Source organism: Dendrobates tinctorius, unplaced genomic scaffold, assembly GCF_039654945.1.
Source record: "Dendrobates tinctorius isolate UK_male_01 unplaced genomic scaffold, ASM3965494v1 ptg000331l, whole genome shotgun sequence".
Taxonomy (NCBI): Eukaryota; Metazoa; Chordata; class Amphibia; order Anura; family Dendrobatidae; genus Dendrobates; species Dendrobates tinctorius.
In genome coordinates, this window is record NW_027361997.1 from 1,827,689 (window position 1) to 1,842,441 (window position 14,753).

A 14,753-nucleotide genomic window follows, 5' to 3' on the forward strand; every position below is an offset into this window, starting at 1 on the left:
TGGATTGTAATATTTCACCAAATTTCATTGGTGAAATATTACAAATCGCTCTGATTGGCTGTTAACAGCCAATCAGAGCGATCGTAAGCATGTGTGTTATGAATGGGTCACCGAGGAGGATGGCAAGAACAGGCTAAGCCACCAGAAGACCAGAGAGGATGGTAACTAAGCAGATTGCAGACCCCTGATCCTATCCGCACAACTAGCAGTAGCCGTGGAGCGTTCCTACGATGCCCTAGACGCTTCGTCACAGCCAGAGGACTAACTAAGCCTAAAGACAGAAAGATGAAATCTAAACTGCCCCGGAGCAGATTCCCAAAGAAATAGACAGCCCCCAAACATATATTGTCGGTGAGACAAGATGAGACACAAACACAGGCAGAGAACAGACTGAGCAAACCGTGGGGCCAAAGCTGTCTAGACAGGACAGTGTTATGATGAGTCACCGAAGGAGGAAAAAACAAAATACTAGCTAAGTCCAGAAAAAACAGAGAGGTTGGCAGCTATTGGATTGCAGACCCCTGAACCTATCCACAACAACTAGCAGTAGCCGTGGGGGGTTTCTACGGTGCCCTAGACCCCTCGATCACAGCCGGAGAACTACATAGCCTAAAGACAGAAAGGGGAAAAACTAAACTGCCCCAGAGCAGACCCCAAAGCAATAGGCAGCCCCCAACATATAATGACGATGAAGCAAGATGAAAACACTAACACAGATAGAAAGATAGGTTGTGCAAATGATGGGGCCCAAGCTAACTAAAATAGGACAGGATAGGAAAGCTGCTGTCTGCCATCCGCAAAAACCCTATCAAAAATGTGCCAACCGACTGATAGGAAAAACAGGCCCTGAAGTCGCTAGGCTTCAAAAGACTAAATCAGCACTCAGGTATATTCTGAAGACAGAGCAAAAGATCAACAGATCAGAGACAAAAATGGAATTCAGCTCACCCCCGGCCGGGGATGGCAGAACTCCCAAAAAACAAGGCAAAACAAAAACAAAACTGAAGTGTACAAAGCAGAGCAGAAAAACTTAGCTTTCAGACGCAGGAATCAGACTGGTCTCCAAGAATCCAGCAGGATCACCAGCAAGGCAGAAGGGCGTCGACTGCCTTATATCCAGTCCTCAATTCCAGCCACCCAGTCATCATCTAGCTGCCCAGGTGTTTGGTAATCAGCCTCACTACCTTCCTTCACCAGAGGAGGGAGTTCATCAGACCTCAACGGTGAAGGGAAAAATGAACTCACAACAGGACAGGATAGAAAAGATACTGTCTGCAATCACGCACAAAACCCTGAAAAAGTCCAACACTACTGATATACAAAAAACCTGAGAAGACACGATCTCACCCCCGCTAGATCAGCACTCTAGTATAAACTGGCAGCAAAGCAAAAAGATACTAACATAACAGGGGACTGAACAAGCTGCAACATATGAAGCAGGGCCCAGCGCTGCCCCCAGCAGGGAGCACGCTCTACCCTTAGCAGCAAAATAGAAAGCAAAAAAAGACACAACCAGATTAGATGCAAAGGATTAGCAAAAGAATCACTTAGCTGAACCATGCAGATCAGGCAGGGGACAAATGAGCTCCAAATGCACAGAGGAAATCACCAACAACTCCAAGAGCAGCCAGCTCAATTATATGCTCCCAGCCAGTAATCCCAGGTTTCCAATTATTGTCGTCAGGTGGGGAACTTCCATTTACCTGGCAAGCTCCACTACTCTCAGCAACCACCAGAGGGAGCAGAGGGAGCTTCGGCTCAGAACTCTGAGCAAGAAAATTCACAACACACGTGGGGGTCCTCTGTGTGCGGGTCCGGTGACCTTTCAGGAGGGCAATCAATTCATGACGCCATATAGGCGTCATTGGTCGGTTGGCACCGACTTTCATGATGCCTGTGTGGCGTCATTGGTCGGGAAGGGGTTAAAAGAAAAAACACAAAAACTTCCTGAATTGCTGGCTTTTGTTCATTCTGCCTCCCAAAAATCGGAATAGAAAGTGATCAAAAATAGACGCCTATCCATTACTAGCCTCTAGGCTTAATGTCACTTGACATTACAAAGTTGACAGCAACCCCCCCCAACTATCACGCCACTGCAACAGGTCAAGTGGGAAGAGCCAGGCCAAGTGCCAGAATTGGGGGCTCCCCTATTTTAATAACCAGTAAAGGCTAAATATACAGCTGTGAGCTTATATTAAAAGCCTGGGAAGCTCCATGGGTATTACCCCATTCTAAGGCTATAAACATCAGCCCCCAGCCGTCGGCTTTCCCTCTGCTGTTTATGAAAATTACAAGGGAGCCCACGCCATTTTTTTTCAGAAAAATAATTAATTAAAATACGTGTACAGTAAACTGCACACACTGTACTAATTCTATATGTGACTGACATCTTTATATCTATTCTATGTGTATACATCTATTCTATTCTTGACCTGTCACGCTGTGATTTTACGGTACGAAGCAGATGAAATATCGGGTTTTTATGGACATGGATGTGTAAAAATCAGACGGCACTCGAATACTCACATAGTCCAAGTGACGTGCGATTTTTTTATTTTTTTTTCCTCACACCCATTGACTTGCATTGACAAGTATCATCTGAAATATGAGGACAATCGCAGCATGATTCTATATTATTGGTGTGTGTTTATTTAACTCTTTACTTACAGTTTTAGTAATGAGGGTGTCTAGCTGCCACCCCTTCATTACTAAACCTAGGGCTTGGTGTCAGCGGCAGCTGCTTACACCAACCGCTAATCCCATTACCCCGATGGGACTGCAAAAGGGCATCGGAAAGAGCATGGGCTAAGTGCCAGAATTAGCGCTTCATATATGAGTACCATTTCTGGGGCACTTGAGGGCTGGTATTTTTAGCCTGGGACGGGACAAATAAGCATGAAAAAGAAGGTGGTGAACAAGGAAATTCTACCACAAAACTTTTTGTTTTCCTTATTTCAAATATCTTTATTTAGCGCCAAAAAAATATTTACTGCCGTACAAAAACGCAGGCAAAAAATGCACGTTTTTTCAGGTGTTTTTGCTGCTCACAATTTCCTAGAGATGCAGAAACGTTGCAGAAATTTTTGCATTCAGTTGCGTTTTCTTGCTGTTACTGAAGTGAAACCACAACATTTTTGCCACAAGCTTAGAAAATGCATGAAAAAGCCACAGCAACACGATGTGTAAACACAGCCCTAAAGATTATATGTCGCAAGTTTTTTTTTATAAATGTCTTAAATTTATGTTAGGTTTATTTATAAAATGTACAAAATTAAAATGGCACAATTTTTTTTTATAACTTTTTAAGTTAAGTTGTGTGTAAGTATCAGCGCACAATCCTTACACAAAGCAAAGTGGCAAACATTGGCCATAGGAGAATGCGGTCGTTCTCCAACCCCATCTCCAACGGCTTATGAGCTATAAAATGGTCACACACTCTGGTGTGTCCAGTTCACAGCTGTAGGTGAAAGCAGAGCGCCATTTCACTCTTTAAATTTAATTACTGTGGGGGCGTGGCTATGTAGTGAGCGAGAGAGGACGCTTGATGGGAGAGCTCCTCAGAATCCTGTATTATCCTGGACTCTGGACCCTTTCTTCTCGGTTTGTTTGGAGCTACCTGGACCCCTTTGGACAGCGGGACCCCCCCTGGACCCTCACAGGAGGATGTGAGCGGGTTTTTTTTATAACCGGGAGACCGGGGAGACTGGAGCGGGTGGTTGCATCTCCACGAGGCGGCGGCCATCTTGGATGCGCGGCTCTGCTGCTGAGAGCCGCGGCGTCGCTCATACCGCTGCACCGCTGCTCGGGCAGTGAAGACATCAGCTGGCAGAACAGGGGAGACACGCGGTGAGTGAACTGAAAGATTGGACCCTGCGTGCTCTTTCCCCTCCGTCATTTAACCGCTGCACCGGCCGGTGCTATCACTGTGGGAGGCTCTGCACACCCTCCCCCCCACTGCTGCTGTCTCTGTGGGGACCCTCTCCCTCCTTGTCACGGCCGCCACCGATACTCACCTGCAGGGTCCTGTGCGCACCTCCCGGCGCGCACCCGCTCCCCGGTGCGTCCCCGCTGCTGACCTCCGGCCTACCCGACGTCGCTCCCACGCTCCTGTGGCCGGTGCTCTGACGGCACCATGTGACGCGGTGGCTCCGTCCCCAACATGGCGGCGCCCATCGTCTATTTCTGGCAGGCGTCTCCCCAGCTAAGACGCCTGTGTATCGTTCCCGGGCTGCTGTCCTTTTGGCCAGCGCTCAGTACGCTCTCAGGCCCTTCATACCCTGTATCACCTTGCTCCGCTTAGTTAGGTTTTTCTGCTGTCGTTCTCTGGGTTTGCCACTCTGGCGGTTCTGGTTTTCCCTGCCGTTCTCTCTGTGTGCTTGCGCTCCTGTGACCTCCTTGTTCGTGTACTCTCTTACCCTCTCTCTCTCTTGCAGCCTCCAGCCACTACCTGCTCCGCACCCACCAAGTCTCTGCGTTCCTCTGGTTCCTACCGCTGTCTCCCGTACCGCTGCTCCGCTGACTCTCCACCCTAGTTCTCCTGGTGCTCACTCAGTCATCCCTTTGGCTCCGGCTGTCACGGTTCCATCCCTTGTGGGCCTGCCCCTAACACTCCCTGTATAGGGGGTGGCTCCACCTGGTCCAGCTCGTCCGCAGGGGCTCTGGAGCCGTGACCCAGAGGGTCCACTCCGTGTTGCTCTCTTTATTTTTGCCATCCTAAACACACTCTGTAACACTCCTCTGGCCGCAAGGAACTTTATTTATACAGTACGAGTCACTGTCCTCACAATTTCATGTGGCCCCCCATCTCTGTGGCCTGAGCTATAATTATTCATTAATAGTCCTGCTGTGCTCACTGCCTGCGGTGGACATTCCCGGAGCATATACCTCCTGCTATTTCACTGGATCACGCTACAGCTAACCATGAGTAGATTTAAGGGGTCAGGAGCGGCAGAGAAACTAAAGGAGTATGCAAGATCAGATCCCGCTGAAAGTGCACGACCTCTTAGGAATACTTCCTCTCAAGTTCAACGTAAAAATCATCCTTCGGGGGGTGAGGAGGAGGCTGAGCAAGAGGAATTGACCCTTAAACAGGCGTTTGAGCAATTGATGCATGCTATCTCCCTCACTTGAACATCTCTGACGGAGAAAATAGAGGATGTTTACATGGAGGTGGGGAGACTTCGTCAAGATATGCAGGCTATGAAGGGACGCATTACTGAGGTGGAGACGAGGGTGTCCCAGGTAGAGGACACCATTTCACCTATGGAAGCCAAATTAACGAAAGTGGCGGGATCCATGAATGCGTGGAAGCAGAAGGTGGATGACTTGGAGAACAGGATGCGTCGGAGTAATATTCGCATCATTGGTCTGCCTGAGCGCTCGGAAGGTCAGCATCCTGAGCAGTTTCTGGAAGATTGGCTTAAGACCTCCCTGGGAGATGAATTCTCTCCAGTGTTCGCTGTTGAAAGAGCTCATAGGCTCCCTACAAAACCCCTGCCTCTGGGGGCCCCACCTCGACCTCTCCTGGCACGCCTCCTCAATTGTAAGGACAGAGATACCATTCTACGTCTTGCAAGACTAAAAATCCCATCAAGTTCAATAATGCTGTGATCTCCATTTTCCCGGACTTTTCCATGGAACTGCAGAAGCAGCGGGCACAATTCATCGAAGTCAAGAAATGGCTCAGGGAAAGGAACATTGTGTACTCAATGATATATCCGGCCCGGCTTCGGGTTGTCCACGGAGACGCCTCCGTTTTCTTCACGGATCCGGTGGAGGCGACTGAATGGCTGCGGTCCCATGGGGGATCCCCTGCGAAAGAATCCTAATGTGACGGCTGTTAATTCGGATCCTTTCAATCCAAGGTCTAATTGGAGCTTTCTCGGCGGGTGTCCAGTTACCAACAATACCGGACACTGTGCTCAGTGATAGTATCCCCTTGCTTATTTTTTGATGGGGGCGTGAGACGGTGCTCCTATATTGTTAGGGTCTTGTTCTGTTTTTTCTTTTTTAAAAGTTTTAGTTTTTATAGCTATTTAGGTAGATGCCGCAGCCGATGCCAACTTTGTTATCTAGGTGATATCTCTGCATTTTGTTCGGGCACCACTATGCAACATATTTGGATGGGTGGGAATGGGTTCTAAATTGCTATGTATGACTTGGAATGTAAGAGGCATAAAAACCCCACTGAAGAAAATTAAGGTGTTCTCACAAATTAGACAATATCGTTCTCACATTGTGGCTCTGGTTGAGATACACCTGACCAGAGATACAGTTCGGTGTGTGCAAAAACTGTGGGTACAATGGTTTATACATGGTTTTCACACCAGCTATTCAAGGGGGGTTTCACTGTTAATACATAAAGATGTTCGGTGGGAGACCAGGGCGGCCCGGAAAGATCCTGAGGGACGGTTTGTGTTTGTACATGCCCTGGTCAACTCTCAGAAATATGTTATTCTGTGTATTTACAACCCCCCCCCCCCCCGGCCACTATGTCAATTATCCAGAAGGCACTGAGTTTTGCCCTGAATTACCCAGATGCACATGTCATTTGTAAGGGAGACTTTAATCTGGTCATGAATAATCACCTGGATAGATTGAGATTGGGTGATGGAATACAGAGTGGGGCCCCCCTGGGCACATCCCAGTTGTCACAATTTAGGCGGGTAGCGGGTGGCTGGATCTATGGAGAATACGTCATCCCGTGACAAGGGAATATACTTGCCATTCCTCCACTAAACGCTCCCTATCTCGCATAGATTACATCTTTGGATTCAGCAGCCTTGCGACATGGGTGGATGATATTGAACATAGCAGTAGGGGGATTTCAGACCACAGTCCGGTTGTTCTTAAACTTAAATACGGACCATTGAATAATAGGATAACATGGAAACTGAACCCTTTTTGGCTGAAATTGATAAAACCGCCTGATAGAACGACAGATCAGTTACGTTGCTTCGTCTCGTCCCACCCTGAACCCGAAATATTAATTTATTTTGGGACACTCTTAAAGCTTATCTAAGGGGTTGTTTATCCTCCACGATCTCTTACATTAAGCGAGTGACATCGGAGGATGGCGAGATGGAGCGACGTTTGAAAGATTCAGAGGCCGCCTACATATCTGACCAAACTAATAGTAATAGGGTGGAGTGGTTGACGGCTCAAAGGTTATATACTCAACATATTGACACTAAAACTAAATGTAAATTATTTTTTGCCCGACAATCTTATTTTGAGATGGGGAATCAGGCAAGCAAATTTTTGGCCTACCTAGTGCGTCAGCATAATACAACTAACACAATCTTACAGATTTTCAGTTCTGATGGTACTCTGGCCTCTACAACTGAGGAAATACTGAAATGCTTTTATGATTATTATAGTTCATTGTACAATTCTAAGTCTGATGTTGATAGCCCAGGGTGTCTAAATTATCTGTCGGATATGGAGTTTCCCACACTAAGTCCCTCCCAGCGGGCCTTTCTGGATGCTGAGTTTACTCTGGAGAAGACAGAGGATGCCATGAAGGATATGGCCTCTGGGAAGGCCCCTGGACCGGATGGATTTCCTGTCGAACTGTATAGGAAGTATCAGGAGATACTGGCGCCTCTTTTGCTGAAGGTGTTTCGTGGGATTTGGGAGGGGGGATGCATGCCGGAATCCTTCTATGAGGCTAATATAATAGTTCTAAAAAAGGAGGGGAAGGACCCTTTAGATTGTGGATCTTATCGGCCCATATCATTAGTAAATGTGGATTATAAGATCTTTACGAAAATTTGGTCCAAAGGGTTGAACTCAGTCATATTAGACCTCATACACTCTGACTAAACTGGCTTTATGCCTGGTAAGAGCACCTCCATCAATATTAGACGAGTCCAGTCGGTGGTTCAATGTCGTTCTCTGGCGTCGGACAATGAATGGGCATTGGCATCGCTTGATGCGGCCAAGGCCTTTGACTCTCTTGAATGGCCTTTTCTCCGTGCATGTTTGCAGAGGTATGGATTCGGTGATAAATTTCAAAAATAGGTCAGTATATTATACATGAAGCCTAAGGCCCGTGTCATCGTAAATAGTTCCATATCTGAGCCCTTTTCATTACATAGGGGTACTCGTCAGGGGTTCCCCCCTATCCCCAGCACTTTTTGCTCTTGCAATCGAGGCACTGGCAATTCGTATTAGATCTTCCCCTAATATTGCTGGTATAGAAATAGCGGGTCGAATTGACACCATAGGCCTATATGCTGACGATATGGTGATATTTATGGACAAAGCGGGGGAGCCCGATGAGAGTGATCACTACTATAAATAAATTCGGTAAATATTCTGGCCTATATATAAACTGGGAGAAATCTGCTTTGATGCCTCTTTCCCATGCTCCAATACCACGACTTGAAACTCTCTCCTCACTACCCATTGTAACCAGTTTCAAGTATTTGGGTGTCCATATTTCCCAAGGCAGTAAGTTCAATCTGCAACTTAACATACATCCACTGCTGGAGATGGTTAAGGCCAAATTTGCGATCTGGGGTAAACTTCCGCTGTCTGTAGCCGGACGTATTAGTTTAATTAAAATGATATTACTCCCCAAGCTTAGCTATTTTCTCCAACATAGTGCTGTAGTGGTGCCCATATCCTTTTTCGCTAATCTGAATTCCCAGATCACATCTTTCATATGGGGGAAAACCAGGCCTAAACTTAAACTATCCACTCTGCAGAGACCCAAGAGGGGAGGGGGGGCAGCGTTACCCGATTTCTTTCTGTATTATTTGGCCGGGCAGGCCAAAGCCATAAATACATGGATGCCCGGCGGTCACCTTCCTAATTCTAAAGATCATTTGCTTCATGCTGCACAAGTTAGTTGCCCGCTTGGATTTTTGGAAATGAGGAAAATAAATGTCCCGAGGCTGTTACCCCTGCTTCGTCTGGCACGGTCAGTGTGGAAGCAGATTAAAAAGGTGGTTGGATTTGAGGATATTATAGCTGAGATGCCTCTATGGAACAATGGTTACCTTCCAGCGTTACTTGAACACCCATCCATGGAGTATTGGGCTCAGTATAGTGTCCTCACGATAGGTGATGTATATGATCATGGAACTCTGAAATCTTTTGAACAACTGCAAGTTAATCGCAGTGTCCCGAGATCCCAGTTCTTTCGTTATTTACAACTAAGATCAGCTTTTCAATCACATATAAGGTGTGTAGGTATAGATACTGTTATTTCGTCTCTACCCTTGATAGGGATACTTAAGTCACAAGGCCCCCAGGGTCTCATCTCCTCTCTATATACATATATGTTGTCAGTGGGGACAGGATCCATCATAGACTCCGTTAAAAAAAATTGGAGAGGCTCATCCCGGATACACAAGGAGAGGAGTGGGAGGAAATCCTGGAGTCCTCGATTGGGGTATCTCCGTCTGTTAATAACAGGATGATACAATTATATATTATAAATCAATCATATTTGACTCCAACTTGACTCTTTAAGATGGGCCGGTACCAATCATCAGAATGTTTGAGATGCCATTCAATAGATGCAGATTTTATCCATATGATCTGGTGTTGTCCTGTCGTTGCACAATATTGGAAAGAGGTGACGTCATTATTAACATCCTTGGTACAAATTCCTGTTCCCCTTGAACCACTGGCCTGTCTGTTTGGGGTTTGGGATGAGGAGACATGGGGTCAATATGTTGGGATTTTTCTACGGGAGACGCTGTTTATGGCACGAAAGGTACTGGCATTGAGGTGGATGGGAGGTTCATCTCCCTCTCTCGGGTCCTGGATCAATTTAGTGAATTCGATCATCCCATATGAACGCACGTTATATCAAAACAGAGGGTTCCCGGGTAAATTTGAAAAGATTTGGGAGAGGTGGAACTCCTCTCACCTCACTTTGTAGAGTGGAGATGTCACATAATAAATGATTAATTGTGTGGAAGTAGGCTGCGGAATAGTTTAGGCTTATGTTTTTGTAGAAGTAGGTACGGTTTAGAAGCTAGGTAGATTTCATCACTCAAGTAATAACACAAGACCACTGTGATTTAGTCGATATTATATTTTGATTTAATCTGTATACAACTGGTATGCACACTTTGCCTTATATTTCAATGTCGTATGAACGTATGTATATTTTATATTATGTTTAACATTATATACCAGTATGTATATTGTACACCTGTTTATGGTTTAATTATCGAATTTAAAAGAAAAAAAAAAAAAAATTTAATTACTGTGATCTCTCATGTCATGGCAGCTGCAGTGCTTAGATCACAGTGAGTGCTCACAAAAACTGTGGATTTGATTTAATCCAGCGACGTGTACTCACCACTGGATGGAGTCTCTGTTGCAGCCCTGCTGGCTGGACCCTTTGAGCGCCCTCTGGTAATTACTGTGATCTGAGCAGGGCAGATGCAATTTATGACGGCTCCACTAAGATCACAGTAATCGTCAACTGAGCTATGTATCCAATCTTATGTGCCATACCGACTGCTGAACTGTGTATCTAGTCTCATATGTGATACTGACACGGACTGCTGAACAGTGCATTTAATCATACGGGTAATACAGTCGCTGAGCTGTATCCAGTCCTATCACATGAGATGCAGTCCACTGAGCTGCTGATCCAATCCTATCATGTGTGATACTGACTGCTGAACTGCGCATTTACTGAGTGCTTCAGCCGCAATGATAAGTCTGCTCCTCTCAGAATGAGCATCTACCTGCCTCTCTCCCTAATGCCCCCTCATTTAACATCAGCTGAAGATCCTAGTATCTGTTAGGCTGAGTTCACACGTGGCGTTTTTTTCACATTTCCGCGGCGGTTTTAACCGCGCAATTTTGCCGCGAAAACGCAAAAAATAAGCATCCCATGCATTCCTATGGGATTCCGCAATGCTGTGCTAATGCTGCGGTTTTTACCGCGGCGGAATCGCTTCGCGGTAAAAACCACAGCATGCTCATTATTTTGCGGATTTGCGGCGATCCCGCACCCATAGGAATGTATTGTTCCACTTACTTCCCGCATGTGGCTGTGCACACCATGCGAAAAGTAAGCAGAACAATTGCGGATGGTACCCACGGTCCGGAGGAGAGGAGACTGTCCTCCGGGCTTTGGGTACCATATCCCTGTAAAAAATAGAATTTAAAATAAAAAATATTGTTATTCTCACCTTCCGGCGTCCCGCGCAGCCTTCCCGCCTCTCTCCACGCTCTCGTTCCCAGTAATCCTTTGCGAAAATGCCCGCGATGACGTCCGTTCTCGCGGGATCGCGAAGTCTCGCGGTCATCGCGAATAACCGCGAGACGTCTCGATCCCGCGAGAACGGACGCCATCGTGGGCATTTTCGCAAAGGATTACTGGGAACGGATGCGCGGGACGTCGGAAGGTAAGAATAACAGTATTTTTTTTTTTTTTTTACATTCTATCTTTTACTATTGATGCTGCATAGGCGGCCTCAGTAGTAAAAAGTTGGTCACACTCGTCAAACACTGTGTTTGACGAGTGTGACCAACCTGTCAATCAGTTCTCCAAGCGATGCTACAGATCGCTTGGAAAACGCTAGCATTCTGCAAGATAATTACGCTTGCAAAATGCTAGTTTTTCCGCGGGAAAATCGCGGGAATTTAAAATGCGATTTTCCCGCGGAATGGAATTCCGGAATTCTCGCTGTAATTTCCGTGAGAGTTCCGTTACGTGTGCACATAGCCTTACTGGGACCAGATTTCCCAAGTACATAGCTTTACACAAACAGATACAATTAACAGATATGCTTATAAAAAATAAATTTATGTTGCATCGCCATCAGAATTATTAAACTAGGTAATTTTACCATACAATAAACACCATAAAAATGACCCCCCACACGCCCAAATAATGGAGGATTTGCCTTTATTCAGTGGATATATATTTCACTGCAGGGAGGGGAGCCATGTTAATTTTCATCTCAGCATGAGAACCAGAATCAGCGCTTCCGGCCGTAGTTGGTGACACTTTCCACACGTCAGTATCATCAACAAAATGTTTCTGCACTGTGATCCTAAACTTCATCCCCCATTAACCTTTTGCAAATGTCCAGAAGGAGAGTGGAGGAGACATCAGACACATGGAGTGGATCCCATTTTTACTGGTATGTGAGTTAGCGGTACAACAGATTTCATGTCATATGTCACAGCTCCTCCTATAGTTTTTAAAAGTCCTAGCAAACCTTTTCTTATTATTGTTCATATTTTACACAGCAGACATGTTGTGGATTTACCAAGATTGTGGTGAAAAACCAAGCTGCAGTACAGTTGTGGCCAAAAGTATTGACACCCCTGCAATTCTGTCAGATAAGACTCAGTTTCTTCCTGAAAATTATTGCAAACACAAATTCTTTGGTATTATTATCTTCATTTAATTTGTCTTAAATGAAAAAACACAAAAAGAATTGTCCTAAAGCCAAATTGAATATAATTCCACACCAAACATAAAAATGAGGGTGGACAAAAGTATTGGCACTGTTCGAAAAATCATGTGATGCTTCTCTAATTTGTGTAATTAACAGCACCTGTAACTTACCTGTGGCACCTAACAGGTGTTGGCAATAACTAAATCACACTTGCAGCCAGTTGACATGGATTAAAGTTGACTCAACCTCTGTCCTGTGTCCTTGTGTGTACCACATTGAGCATGGATAAAAGAAAGAAGACCAAAGAACTGTCTGAGGACTTGAGAAACCAAATTGTGAGGAAGCATGAGCAATCTCAAGGCTACAAGTCCATCTCCAAAGACCTGAATGTTCCTGTGTCTACCGTGCGCAGTGTCATCAAGAAGTTTAAAGCCCATGGCACTGTGGCTAACCTCCCTAGGTGTGGACGGAAAAGAAAAATTGACAAGAGATTTCAACGCAAGATTGTGCGGATGTTGGATAAAGAACCTCGACTAACATCCAAACAAGTTCAAGCTGCCCTGCAGTCCGAGGGTACAACAGTGTCAACCCGTACTATCTGTCGGCGTCTGAATGAAAAGGGACTGTATGGTAGGAGATGCAGGAAGACCCCACTTCTTACCCCGAGACATAAAAAAGCCAGGCTGGAGTTTGCCAAAACTTACCTGAAAAAGCCTAAAACGTTTTGGAAGAATGTTCTCTGGTCAGATGAGACAAAAGTAGAGCTTTTTGGGCAAAGGCATCAACATCTAAAAATGGCAGTTTGGAGAAGGCACCCTTCTAATATCAGGGACCTGGAGCAGTTTGCCAAAGAAGAATGGTCTAAAATTCCAGCAGAGCATTGTAAGAAACTCATTGATGGTTACCGGAAGCAGTTGGTCGCAGTTATTTTGGCTAAAGGTTGTGCAACCAAGTATTAGGCTGAGGGTGCCAATACTTTTGTCTGGCCCATTTTTGGAGTTTTGTGTGAAATGATCAATGTTTTGCTTTTTGCTTCATTCTCTTTTGTTTTTTCATTTAAGACAAATTAAATGAAGATAATAATACCAATGAATTTGTGTTTGCAATCATTTTCAGGAAGAAACTGAGTATTATCTGACAAAATTGCAGGGGTGTCAATACTTTTGGCCACAACTGTATGTGACCATAGTCTTATAAAATTCACTCTCCTGTACAATTTCAACAACTGCCCCTGCAGAGCGCAGCAGTCAAATAATCACCGGCTGCTGCACTCTGCAAATTGAATTCTTACAGTATTGAGCTCAATTTTTGAAGTTCAACTACTGTCTCACCAGGCAGCAGCCGTCAAACTGACTTTGTTATCATCTACTGTGCTTTACATATTCGATTCCAATGTACAGAGCTGAGTAGCCAGTTATAAAGAGAGATTGAGGTGCGGAGCGCAGCAACAGGTGATGACTTAACAATACAACTGCGTTATGCGTCTGTAGCGAGCCAGGCCGGAGATCCCTACATATGAGTGGACCCACGGCAGCCACCCCCTCGACTCCCCAGCTAGATATGCTTCTGATCAGATAAGTATGGTAGGTAAGAGAGACGCTCATTGGAGACTGTCTGCAATGTCAACCAAGCCATCATGATTACAGCACATGACCACTGAAGTCAATCACTGGGCACAGGAGTCTATGCCATCTACATTGACATAACCCCAGTGAATGGCTGCAGCGGTCACATCTAAAAAGGTAGCAAAGTGTCAGTGCTTTAAACATGAAGAGAGAAGGAAGATCCGGCACTGGAGACTTGATAAAATCCACGATAAGTTTTATTCACATAATTTCATGATAAAACCATAAAGGGGAAAACAGACCCCCACGCCTGACGCGTTTCGAACCTTACACCAGGTTCTTCCTTAGAGACATGAAACAAAACAGTTCACAAAATGATTATAAACATTCCTAATCAGCAGAGGGACTCCACACATGTGTATAATCAAAGAGGCAGACAACTAAGCCCTCAAATCACTGGTGGAGTCACTCCCTTGCAAGAAGAAAGAAAAAAAAAAGAAAAAAAAAGAAAAAAAAAGAAAAGACCTAAACAGCAATGGACAAGACATAGAATATACAAAAACATGTGCAATACACACGTATAAATGCATAAATACATAGCAACTTTCAAATGATATAATAAAAAAAAAAAAAAAAAAAAAATACCTCAGCACTCAATAGAAATACATAAGATCATTTCTATAATTTAAACCTTGCGGATATCGTGCATCAAGCGCAAGTATCCAGAAGGCTTCCCGACAGTGTAGTAAATGTTCCCAGTCACCCCCTCTGGGGGGTTTCAATACCCGTTCTATTCCCTTAACTT

General features: G+C 45.1%; 1 protein-coding gene across 3 annotated transcripts in view; it reads right to left on the minus strand.

The window, feature by feature from the left end:
- The window catches only part of LOC141074239 (uncharacterized), an 86,205-nt gene that overhangs the window by 18,239 nt on the left and 53,213 nt on the right, over window positions 1-14,753 (minus strand). The window lies entirely within an intron of this gene.